Raw genomic sequence first — 12,637 nt, 5'->3', positions numbered from 1 at the left:
CGCTGACACTTCTGAAAAACTCAACCCCCTCAAAATTGCAGAACCTTTTCGAAATTCTCAGCAAAGGGAAAAGTTGGGGGGGGGATTATTTTGGCTTGAACAGAATGTTTTGCTTAGATTACAAGTTGGGGTTTTGTTTTTATATTTAAAGAAAATAAAATGGAAGGAAATAACGCAACAAAACGGTGGAACCTTGCAACGTTTTCTGATTTATTTTTCTGACATGAACAGCCGTCGAGAAGCAGCATGTTCGAGAGAAAGGTTTTGGGGTCACCGAATCAGCATTTTTCTCTTGAAAAAACATTTCAGCCCAAACATTTCAACTAGCTCGATTGTAAATGCTTTGTGGCACAAGGGGGCCCTGATCTTGCTGTGAGGACTCCCACCCGACGCGCGCCTCCTGCCGCGCACCCCCAAGGATCCTCTTGCGCTCCCTACTTTGGAGACCACTGCACTAGCTGTCTTTTCCCTGTATCCACATCCTCACCAGCAGCAGGAAGCCCTCAAAAGGGCTAGCGGGGTGGAGAAGGGCTCTTGCAGGGAAGAGGCAGCATGAGGGAGGGGACTGGGGGTAAGGGGCAGCACGAGTGCGGGCTCTCGAGGAGAAGGGGCATCCCTCTCAGAGCTGGGGGTAAACCCAGGAGTCCTGGCGCCCAGCCCCGCTCTAGCCCACTGGACCCCACTCCCCTCTCAGAGCTGGGGGTAAACCCAGGAGTCCTGGCGCCCACCACCCGCTCTAGCCCACTGGACCCCTCTGCCCTCCCAGAGCTGGGGGTAGAACCCAGGAGTCCTGGCGCCCAGCCCCATCCGCTCTAACCCACTGGACCCCATGCAGTTAATGATCAAATTCAGGTTCTTGCTGCTCCTCCCTCTGCAGGTTCTCTCGGGCGCTGGGGGCAGGGGTCTCTCTAGCTCCCCCCAGCAGTGCAGTGGGAGCCCCCCTCCCCCTAATCTGGGCTTCCCCTTCTGCGGCCAGTCAGGTGCAGTGTCAGAGCCGAGGCCTGGCTCTTTAAGGCTGTGAGGCCTTGAGCTGGAGGGAGGGCAACCCCCCCAAACCATTTACTGCTGCTTAGTGCAGAGGGGGAGGCCTGGCAACTCCACAGCGCCCCCTGGCCGGGAAACGGGGCAGCCAGAGGAGCCGCATGAGGGCACCTGGCCTGGGCAATGGGCGCAGGGGCAGTGCCTGAGCAGGGTTACAGGAAGGGCCCCGCCCCACCGAGCCAGCATGGGGCAGGAACCGATGGGGGACGAGGGACTGTGCCAATGTCAGGGGCAGGGAGGTTCCCCAGGCCCTGGTGAGCTGGGGGAAGGGGCTGGATGCAGCAAGAAGCAGGGAGCTGGTCCAGGGAGGACACAAGGGGTGGGCAGGGAGCTGGTCGCAGGGGGCTCAGAGGCAGAACATGGTGTCTGAACAGCCTGCAGGAAGGGAGGGATGTTCCCCCTCCCTGCAGAGAACGGGCCGGGGGGCTGCTCCGGGGGTGTCTCCATCCCCCCTCCCTGCAGAGAACGGGCTGGGGGGCTGCTCCGGGGGTGTGTCTCCATTTCCCCTCCCTGCAGAGAACGGGCCAGGGGGCTGCTCCGGGGGTGTGTCTCCATCAAGGCCAGCTCCTGGTACCAGCTTAGGAAGCAGGTGCTTGAGGCGGAGAGGGGCGGCAGGCCCAGCTATTCGGCAGCAATTCCACGGAGGGTCCCTCATTCCATTTCCCCTCCCTGCAGAGAACAGGCCGGGGGGCTGCTCCGGGTGTGTGTCTCCATTTCCCCTCCCTGCAGAGAACGGGCTGGGGGGAGCGTGGAGGGTGGACACTGCTGGGAAGGCAGCAGCAGGGAGCAAAGGCCGCACTGGCTCGCAGGCACCGAGAAGTGGACAGAGGGGAGAGCCAGGCTGGACACAGGCCCCGGGAAGCAGCTGGCCAGGAGGCGCCCTGCATGGCTGGGGGTGTGCCAGTCTGAGCAGTGCTATTCCCAGGGCCGGCTCCAGAGCCCAGCGGGGCAAGCCCCTGCCTGGGGCGGCCCTTTCCCGGGGGGCGGCAGGCTGGGCCGGCGGACCTGCCGCAGTCATGCCTGCGGGAGGTCCACCGGAGCCCCGGGAGCAGCGGACCTGCCGCAGGCATGACTGCGGAGGGGACGCTCGGCCGGCGGCTCCAGTGGACCTCCCGCAGGCATGACTGCGGACGGTTCGCTGGTCCCGCGGCTCGGCTGGACCTCCCGCAGGCATGCCTGCGGCAGCTCAACCGGAGCCGCCGGACCTGCGAACCGCCCGCAGCTGCGGGAGGTCCAGCCAAGCCGCGCGACCAGTGGACCCTCTGCAGTCATGCCCGCGGGAGGTCCACTGCTCCCGCGGCTCGGGGGCGCCTCCCGGGCATGACTGCTTGGGGCGGCCAAAAACCTAGAGCCGCCCCTGGCTATTCCCCCCAGCCCCACAGGCCAAGGCACCGCCTCCAGGGGCGCCCCCTGCAGCAGCAGGCCCCCCAGTGCTGCCCCCTGCAGGCCTGTGGCGTTACCGATCTTCAGAAAGATGTAGAGCAGGATGATACGGATCTTGTCATAGGCCGGCACGCTGGGCTCCAGCAGGACGGGCACGATGATCTTCATGGGGTCCTTGATCATCTCTCCGTCCACGTCTGTCCCCATGGCCAGGTCCTGGGGGGCGAGGGGGCCGCACACACGAGGCCCAGCTCAGGCCGCTTCGCTTCCACCCGCCCCCGCAGCAGGATGGGAGACGCGATGGCCCCACGACCCACAGCTCGCCTACCCCCTGTGCCAGGGCCCCCTCCTCCCTGGGGTCAGCTCCCCCTGGGGTGAGCAACGGGCCCCCAGGGAGTAACCCGAGCCCCATGTCCCCCTTCTGCACCCCTGGTGCTGCATGGTGGGGCTGGCCCTGGCTGCAGCGAGCCTGTGGGTCTGAGACCCCTCTCTCTGGGCTGAGTCATGAGCCAGACTCTGCCCCCCAGCCAGGCTCTGTCCACAGACCCACCTGCTCCATGCTGCACAGCTTCTCCACCAATCCTTTGAAGTGCCGCATGCAGTGCTCAGCCAGGTTCAGGTGTGTGGAGTACTGTGGGGAGAGACCGGAGCATGGGGGAGTTTACCGCATCACCGGCTGGTCCAGAGCACCTGCACCCCCCAACCCCCAAGGAGGGCCCCTCGGCCAGAGGGGCAGCCCCAACTGGCTGTATAAGGCGAGTATATAGGGATTGTTTTGCCCAGCACTGATGTGCAGCCACCTCTGGGGTGGAGCGGGGCAGCTGGAGGGGAGGATCAGGAGGAGGAAGCAGCTTCCAAAGCAGCCCACGGTTTCTCTGTTAGCCACCACGAGGCTGGGGGCTTGGAGACCAGCCAGTGTCGGGGTACCTGTGCCAGTGGCCAGGAGCTTTCCGTTGGCACATGGCCCAGTGGCACCAGGAGTGGCTCCATCGGGCTGGTTTGGAAGCCCACCAAGGCCCTCTCACGAGAGCTGCAGCAGCAAGGCATGGGCGTTACCCCAGCGCTGCCATTGCTGGGGCTAACGGGGCAGCTCTGGGCACTGATGGCAGGATGCTGCCCATGGTGCCACACAGCACCTGGGGGGAAAATGGCTCTGCCCGACGGGACAGGTCAGCAGCTCTCATCAGGCAGTAAAGCAGGGCCGCCCGGGAGAGGGGGGGCAAGTGGGGCAATTTGCCCCACGCACTGGGCCCCGCAGGGGCCCCCATGAGAGTTTTTTGGGGCCCCTGGAGTGGGGTCCTTCATTCGCTCTGGGGGCCCTGGAAAACTCTCACGGGGCCCGAGCCCGGGAAAACTCTCGTGGGGCCCGGGCCCTCGGAGCTTCTTCTGCTCTGGGTCTTCGGCGGCGAGGGGTCCTTCCGCTCTGGGACCCACCACCGAAATACCCTGAAGACCCGCGGCGGAGGGTCCTTCTGCCCCGGGACCTGCCGCCAAAGACTCCAGGCCCCTTGAATCCTCTGGGTGGCCCTGCAGTAAAGCGGAGTGCCCCAGAGTGCCCTGCCCCCCAGAGAGTCCCTACTGTCCCTCACCAGCCCCACAGAGCACCTGGCCCCCCATCAGCCCCACTGAATGCCCTGCCCCCCGCCCACTAACAGCCCCAGCCCCGTTACGTTGTTCAGCTCTTTCTGGTATTGGGGCATCTTCTTCAGCATCTGGGACAGGTCCTTGATGGTGGCCTGGAGGGAGGCGGTGATGAGACCCCAGCCCCTCCCAGCACACGGAGCCTCCTGCAGGGCAGAGGCCTCGCCTGGGGCCGGCCACAGCAGCCCAGCCACGCGTACCAGGGCCAGGGCGGGTCACTCAGGCCACACGTAGCTGCGGCTTGGGTTAGAGCTGCTCTTCCCAGGCCAGCTGGAGTAAGACAGGAGCCCCGCAACCCGAGCGCCCCTGAGGTGTAAAGCAGCAGCAGGCCGGGGAGATGCCAGCGTTGGCTCCCTGCAGCTCTTCCTGCGCAGCCCAGATCCTGCTGTCTGACCCCGCCCCATGGGCCTCTGCCCTCCCACACCCTGGGGAGTTCCAGAGCTCTGGCTGGGGGCTGCACATACACTTCTTAGCCCTTTACAGGCAAACCCTGGGAGCAATGGGACAGCCCCACCTCCGCCAATCCCTCCTGGGGCAGCAGAGCAGCCTCCCCTCCCCATCAGTGGCAGTGGGATGGGTCCCCCCATCCTGGACTCCCCAATCGCTCCCCCCCCAGCCCCCACCGCACCTTGTCCGTGGTCAGCCTCTTGCTCTCAGAGAAGGTGCGCAGCAGCTCCGTCACCTTCCTGCAGCAGGGAGAGGGGTCAGACTGGAGCCAGGCACTGCCTTGGAGGTAGGGGGTGCCCTGTCCTATACTACAGGTGATAGAGCCCCCTGCCCCACAGCACCAGGGTTTTTTGCCTCGAGAGCCTCAGATGGGGCGGGGGGAGTGTGGGGGGCTCTTCCCAAGTTATCCCAAGGCAGAGAGTTCAGTGCACCTCTGGGGGCTCCTGGCGCCTTGCTGGGTGGGTCTGGGGGCAGCGGCAGGCCCAGCAGGAGGTTGGTGAGGGACTCCCTCAAGGGGTCTGTGAGGCGCATGGGGAGATCCTGGGGTCGGGGGAAGACAGTGTCCAGGGGGATCCCCGAGAGGAGATGCAGACAGTGGCTCTGGAAGGGAGCGCTCAGGGGTCCTCTGGGGAGAGGGGCTGGGGCCAGGGGGTCTCAGCACTCAAAAAGGAGCATGTCAGAGGGACGGGCCTCAGCACTGAGGGGGAGAGGCAGGGGGAGTCCTGGCAGTGAGCAGGAGAGGGGTGTGTTGCGGGGGGTGTCCCTGCACTGGGTGGGAAAAGGTGTGTCCGAGGGGGGAGGTCCTGGCATTGGGAGGGGCATGGAGTGGTGTGTCCAGGGGCAGTCCCGGCTCTGGGTGGGGCATGGAGGGAAGTGTCCGAGGGATGGGTGGGACACTGAGGGGGGTGGTAGGTGAGCTCGTGCAGCAGTGGGGACACCAGGTCGAAGCTCCGGTCTACGATCAGCAGCTGAGAGTGGGCTTTGTCGGGGCCCTGGGCAAAGGAGAGAGAGACCCGTCACCCCCTGCTCCAGCGGAGGGGTCCTGGCCTGGCTCACACGGCACAATCCAATGGGCCCTGGTGGCCTGAAACTTCACCACTCGCCCTCTCTGCGGCCCAGCTCCCAACCCCAGGGGGAAGCCAAGAGACACCCCCCAAGCTAGCTGGGACGTACCCTGGGGTCCTGACCTGACCGGCAGGGAGAGCTCCCCACCCAGCTGCGTTGCAACGCCCCCTGCAGGGACAGGCCACCTGCCCCTCGTGCAAATAGCAATGCCCCCCTCCCCCAAGCACGCTCTCTGCTCGTGCCTCTCCACCAACGGGAGCATGTCCCTTGCAAGTCAGCCCCCCGACTGCCCCCTGCCCCATATGCTGTGTGGGGGCCGGGGGAACTACACCAGAAGGCCCTGGCTAGTCTATCGTTAACCAACACCAGGCCCAGAGACTCTTTGATACAAGGTCCCAGAGGGGGACAATGGGACGTTATCCCGATGCCCCACCTTGCATCTGAGCTGGGACCCCATGTGAGGCTCTAGCTCCCCACTCCCAGCCTGGGTGGCCCCCAGCATCCAGCTGGACAGAGACCACTCAAATGGTCAGCATCTCAGACCCACATCATGGGCGCCCCTGCTCCCTGCCTGATCAGCATGCACTGCCCTCTTGGCACAGCAGGTGGCGCTAGGAGACCAGCCCTGCGCTCCCATGGCAGGCGGCTCCATGCAGCCCCAGTGGAACCCAAGCCCACCCAGGAGCACCTCGGCAAGGGGCTGCATCTGCTCTTCGCTGGGTAGCACAGACAGTCTGGGGAGGGGGGAGCGGAGACGTACAGCCCCTGACGCTTCCCCAACTGTCCCACCTCAGTACATGGCCCGATTTTCAGCCACACTTGGGAGCAGAACCTCGGACCAGTCACCACCCACTCGCTGGCAGGTCTCCACAGTCTCTGGGTAAATGGGTTGAGGTTAGGGTGACCAGATGTCCCGATTTTATAGGGACAGTCCTGATTTTGGGGTCTTTTTCATATGTAGGCTCCTATTACCCCCCACCCCCGTCCTGATTTTTCACACTTGCTCTCTGGTCACCCTAGTTGAGGCTGATGGGGAAGCGCCTCTCTTGGAGGAGTATCTGGCCCCCACCACTGTAGCACTATCATTGCTTCATCCTGCCTCCCCCCAAACAATGCACGTGGGGCTGGGCAGCACTGTCACCCCATTGCAGAGGGGGATGGAGGCCCAGAGAGGCTGGGTGACTCACCCAAGGTCACACAGGGAGTCTGTGGCAGAGCAGTGACATGAACCCAGAGCTGAAGCCATCATTGCTCTCCAGACCTACCCAGCCTGGGTGGGTTGCTATTCCCCCACCCCCGGACTCTGCTCACACCTTTGCCAGTTAGGCTCTGCTGGAGGGATCCCCGACTGCAGATGGGGGGCCTGGCTTAACCATCGGGTCACCCCACCTTGCCCAGAGCAGAGGGGTTTGAGTCAGCACTCCTGGCCCTGCGGTGGGCAAGCTGTCTGGATTCTGATGAAGGGGGCTGGGCAGTCAGGACTCCTGGCTCCTATTCCTGCCTCTGCCTCCTACTCCTGGCACGCTGCTCCATGCCTCAGTTTCCCCCGGGTAACATGGGGATAGTGCTTACACCTGTGACAGGCAAGAGCCTCAGGAATATCCCTGGGGGGACTCACAGGAGTAAGAGCAGCAGGGTATGAACGGAGCAGGACTCTGAGCTCCCCAACGCCGCCCAGCTCCTGAGAATAGCACAGATCAGACAGGGGCTGCAGCCAGCTCTGCTGCAGCAAGTAGCTCCGGTGGTTAACAAGCATGCTGCCAATCCCTTCCTGTGACCTCTAAGTGTGAGCCCTCTAATAAATTAAAAACACCTTTTTATATATTTAATACCATTATAAATCCTGGAGGCAAAGGGGGTTTGGGGTGGAGGCTGACAGCTCATGACCCCTCACATAATAACCTTATGACCCTCTGAGGGGTCTCAACCCCCAGTTTGAGAACCCCTGACTTAGAGATTAATGAGTGTGGTACAGCCTCAGCCAAGTGCTATGTCACTTTTTGTTCATGCATTTAGCTCCAGAGGTCCCAGGTTCAATCCCATCCACTGATGACTGGAGTCTGTCAGTGTCACAGTTAAATGCTGAGTCTGGCCAGTGAATTGGTTGTCACAGTCATGCCTATAACTTCCTGCCTACTGAGCTACACATTAATTTTAAAGAGAAAGACTGAGAACAGTCTGGTTCATTTTTCTTTTTATTAGATACAAATTGATCTTGAGTTAGTGAGTGAGAGCAAAGGCTTTCTTGGTTCAAGCTGTGGTTTCAGCAGCTGATAGCACTCAACATCCCAGAGTCAGGTGTGTAGTTCTTGAGAGACCACCCAGGGCTGCTGAGGTGATCAAGGTATTCATCTGTGAAGAAAGGAGCTTCCAACCAAGGAGCAGCCTGCATGGTGAGCTTGTGGCTAAATTGCTCACCCCACCTTGCCTCACCTGTGAAAGCAGCAACTCAGCCTTATATTGCTAGTTCTGCACCTGCTTGGTTTTGTCTCTGAAGAACAAGATTACTTTTCAGATGAACTGTTCTTTTGTGTAGTGAAACTCAGACAACAAAATGGGATGAATACAAAAAGCCAACATTAGCCAAAATCTAAGGGTTAGATATGTCTTGCCAAAGGATCCCCAGGAAGACCAGTTATGCCCAGGAAGGATGTATACATGGAACAGTGAGACACCACAACCACTGCATCATAGGACAAGAGTTTTTTCCAGCTCCTATCTAACCCATCCCCAGGTGCATGGTTGTCACACTTTCAGGGTAACTGCACCTGTTTCTGTCTGTTCCCTTTGTGGTACACTCCAGGAATGCTCAGTCAGGTTTCAGCTCTCCTGCAGTCACTTGCCTCTTGGCAGGGACCCTTATCCAACTTCCTTTTCACCAGGGAATTTAGGGCTGCACAGCTTCCTACCCTACACTGTGATATTCCCAGCAAGCCAGTCTGCCTAACGGCCCGTGCTTTGCTTTCTCTCCAAGGGCTAGGAACTGTGTACTGCCAGCAGTTACACATTATCACAAAGCTCCTTCTAAACAAGCACATTTATTTTTAAGATAAAAACGTTACAGAGAAACCATAATAAAAACAACAAACAGATTTAAACACTCGAAACACACCAGAAATCACCAATTAGTCTTATGGAGCCCTAATAGGCCAAAGTCTTTCCAAACTTTCCGCAAGGGCTGAGGCCCCTCGTGGGCAGAAGACAGCCCTGAGTCAGTTTAAACCCAGCTTTTTTATATAAAAACCTTTTTCTTTGTCTGTTGGTTTCTGGGAAACCCAGTTCAAGCCAGTATATACAACCGCCCCCGGGGTGGCACCTCTTTGGAGGTGTTGACAACCTGAGTGATTCACCTTAAATGCCCCCAATATTTTTGCTTCTTGGAGGAGCTGTGATAATCTCCCCCCTTGGAGTTGCATGCAGTTTCTGGCCCAGAGTGGAAAAAAAGCTTAATACAAGGAAAAGTAAAATATCTCTAGGTTTTTCCAGAAAGAAGCACCTGGGCTAAATTGGCCAAACAATGAACTGTCTGAAGGCAAAAAACAAGAGAAGGACTGAATCCATCCCCTGTATCAGCCCAGTGAGGTGTGGGCTCTCCCCTCACGGTCTCGGTTTGCCTCCCTGAGGTTGTAAATATGACAAAGTGGGAATTTTGGTAATATGTTTATGATTCTTACGCATGCCTCATTTTCCCTCTGTGCTTTGAATTGCTATGCATGGAACATAAAGGGTTAAAAATGTGCTCCTGAGGCAGGAGGGGACGTGGGGCGTTGTGTCACACATCTGTCTGGGGTGGTAGAGGTAGTTAAGCATTGGCTGAAACCGCCCCGTATCAATGGAGCATCTGGAAAGACAATGGGAACCACAGTGGGTGGGATGTTCCCATCTAGCAACCAACAACAAGGAGTTTTCCCCCACCTTCCTACAGGTACTCGGAACAAAGGCTCCAGCTAGAGAACGAAGAGGAAAGGTGGAAGGTGGGGGGGTTAAGAGTTGGCCTTTGGAGAGACACAAACACTTAGCACTAGGGAGCCCAGGCCTAGGGTTGGCCAGGCTGAACTCTATCTTAACCTTGGCTTTTCTTTGTTAACCTAAAGACTTTCAGATTCTTTAGGCCAATAAACTAATAAATTGTTACCTTGTTTTGGAAAGACTGCCTGTGTCACTGCAAATACTCTCTGAGAGCACTGCGCCCTCCCTGAAGGGCTGGAGAAGAAACCTGCCACAGGAGTCTGACTGGCTGTGTTCACTGCAGGGAGCAATGGAGAGAGACAGGGTTTGCTGGGGCCTATGCATATTCTGAACCTGCTGGTCTGCCTAGGGTATTTACAAGCTTTCCCCAGGCTGCGTTGCTATCACCACAATACCCCGTGACATGACAGATTCCAATAAGTGTAACTCCACCTGTTCTAGTTTTAGGTTTGTCTAGATTGGGAAACAAGGTTAGTATTAGCATGGGACCTCAACTTCTTTCTTAATCTAGGCAAACATTAGACAACCTTAGGCTGAAAGGATGCTGATAACTGAGGAACACACTCTGCAAGGGCAAAGAACGAGTGGTTGGCAGCATGTGAGCCACAATTTCTGTCTATTTAATCTGCCTGTCTGGGGTTTACACTGCATGTATCATCATGGTGTCTGAGCACCTGTCTGGACAATGGCAGTGGTCCTTGTTATCCATAATCCCCTCCAGCCAGCACAGACTCTAGAAGATGGTATCACTGGCCCCAGAAAGAGCTCTCCCCAACCAGGGCTATCACTGGAATCCATGTATTTCGCAGGTAGATCACTTCACTCCTTTGCATTTCTATTTATAGCTCTGCGTTCATGCTGGCTAAGCAGGAAAGAGATTAACTGAATACTCAGTCTCCCAGGGAAAAACCTCCAATCACACTGTTTATCAACATGGGTCTGATTTCCCAGACAGGACTGATTCACTTTCTGGACTGTACCAGCTCCTTCCCACTTGACTAGCTGACCTGACACAGCTCACAATTCCTCCTTTGTTGGCTAGGAAAATGATCCTAAGGAAACTTCATGTGGATTCCCACTGCACTGCAGCAAGTGGGGGTTCTCTTCACCAAATGCAGCCCTAGATGCACATTCTACCCAGTGAGTTGGCCAGTTCCAACCTGACATCTCTGACCCAGGGATACTATTTTCAGGGTCAAGACGGACACAGAAGTAAAGGGTGTCATGTGACCCCTCTAAGAACTCCTCCGACCGCCCTCTGCCAATCAGGATGACACACACACACACACACACACCCATAGGACCACCCTGAGAGGAGATCTGACCAATCTGGGGGTGTTCCGGGGTGGAGTGATCAGGCCGAAAGAGGGTCACATGACTCCTCTAAGAATGCCTCCATAGCCCTCTGCCAATCAGGATGGGCTTCAGCGACTGAGGACCTTCCCAAGAGTGGATTTGACCAATCGGGGGGGAAGGGAGCTCTGGGCGAGATGACCCATACAGAAGAGGGTCGTGTGACCCCTCTAAGAGCTCCCCCATCGCCCTCTACACATCAAAATGCAGCATCACCCCCAGAAGTCCCAGCACAACATGGAAGAGGCCATTTTGTTCCAAGAATGCATGTTTTAGAAATCATGGAAACAGAGAGGAAAAATGGAGTCCTTCACCACCTCTGTGAGAATTTAGGATTGAAAAGTTCTAGCAGAGAAAGGAAAAGGGAGAAAAAAGCAGCTACTGGTGAAATGGTCGGGGTGGGCCAATAAGTTTAACAGCTGGGTCAAAGCTTCTCAACTCTGTGACATTTAGAGGCGAATGAAAATGATTCCTCCTTCAGAGAGAGAGAGGAAGAGAGAGAGAAATGAGCGATGGTAGGTTTTACATTACTTTGCCCAGCAATGCCAGCTCTGGGTTTTTCTCCCCCAAAAACTCAGCTCAAACTTTACAATACAGATGATTAGCCCCTTGCATCTCCCAGGTGCCTGGGAGGTGGGGTTAGTGGAAATACAATACCCGCACAGCTGCAACATAGAAAAGTTAGACTTAGACTAAAGTCATGCACCAATAATGGGTATAGTGCAAAGATAATTGAAAGCAGCCTGTTTGCTGGAGCTTGCTACTCTTTCTATATAGCAAAACTGCTTCACATTCCCAGTGGACTTTGTTCAATATTGTTTTTAAAAATGAGTACCTATTGGGAATTTCTTAGCACTCAGTGCTAGTACAAGTCAAGCCATTTATTTGGGGACCTAGATATGAACACAACAGCCTAACCTGAGGCAATTTTTTTTTTAAATCAAACTTGGCTTGTATTCATGTGTTACCTATTGCCATGGTGGCATCAGCAAGTGGGACATATGCAATGAAATTCACTGTACATAAAGTTGCCGCAAGAGTCTGAAGCTAATGCTTGTTGCTTCCCTGCACTTTGGGGAGAGAGCTGATCAGTGAAACAGAACACCTGCCTTTCCAGACATAATCCATTGTCCAAAATTCCTCTTCATCCAAATGAATGACACCTCCTCTTTCTTCTCCAGGTCCATATACATGACCCCGCTCACCACAAAACCCATCAAATGGGGAAAAAGTCTCCAGGCTCTGGCAAAGTACACATAAAGGTTTTAGCTGACAGTTGAGGGAACCAAATAATCAACTCAACTTCAAACTACCATAATCTGAGCAAAGATAAAAACATGGTCCTCAAACTTTCCATCTCACTTAACTTCTCTTTGTTGCTAATGTTTCAAACCACACAGGCATGTGTTAGGTCAACAACTCAGAGCTAGACCCCCAGATTGTCCAGAGCTCTGCTTCATGTTCTGGGGAAACAGAGGCTCACAGGTAGGTTCAAGCCACCTTTCTACTGACCCAGGCAATCTCTTAAACTGTCTGGGGCCAAGTTCTAACTTTCTGTGCCAGGTAGCTACTCCCAAGATGCTGCTGGCCAAGATTGCAAGAGCACATCATGCTCCAGTCCCACCTCTCATACCTTTGCCATGCCCCCGCCTGGTCCTTAGCCTGCCCCAGGATGCCTCCTAGTATTTACAGGGGAATCTTCAGCTGCAGCTTTAAAGCAATATTTAGTTCCCTTTTT

Source organism: Mauremys mutica, chromosome 20 (assembly GCF_020497125.1).
Source record: "Mauremys mutica isolate MM-2020 ecotype Southern chromosome 20, ASM2049712v1, whole genome shotgun sequence".
Lineage (NCBI taxonomy): Eukaryota > Metazoa > Chordata > Testudines > Geoemydidae > Mauremys > Mauremys mutica.
The sequence above is the reverse complement of the archived record's forward strand: the minus strand, read 5'-3'. Positions refer to the sequence as shown.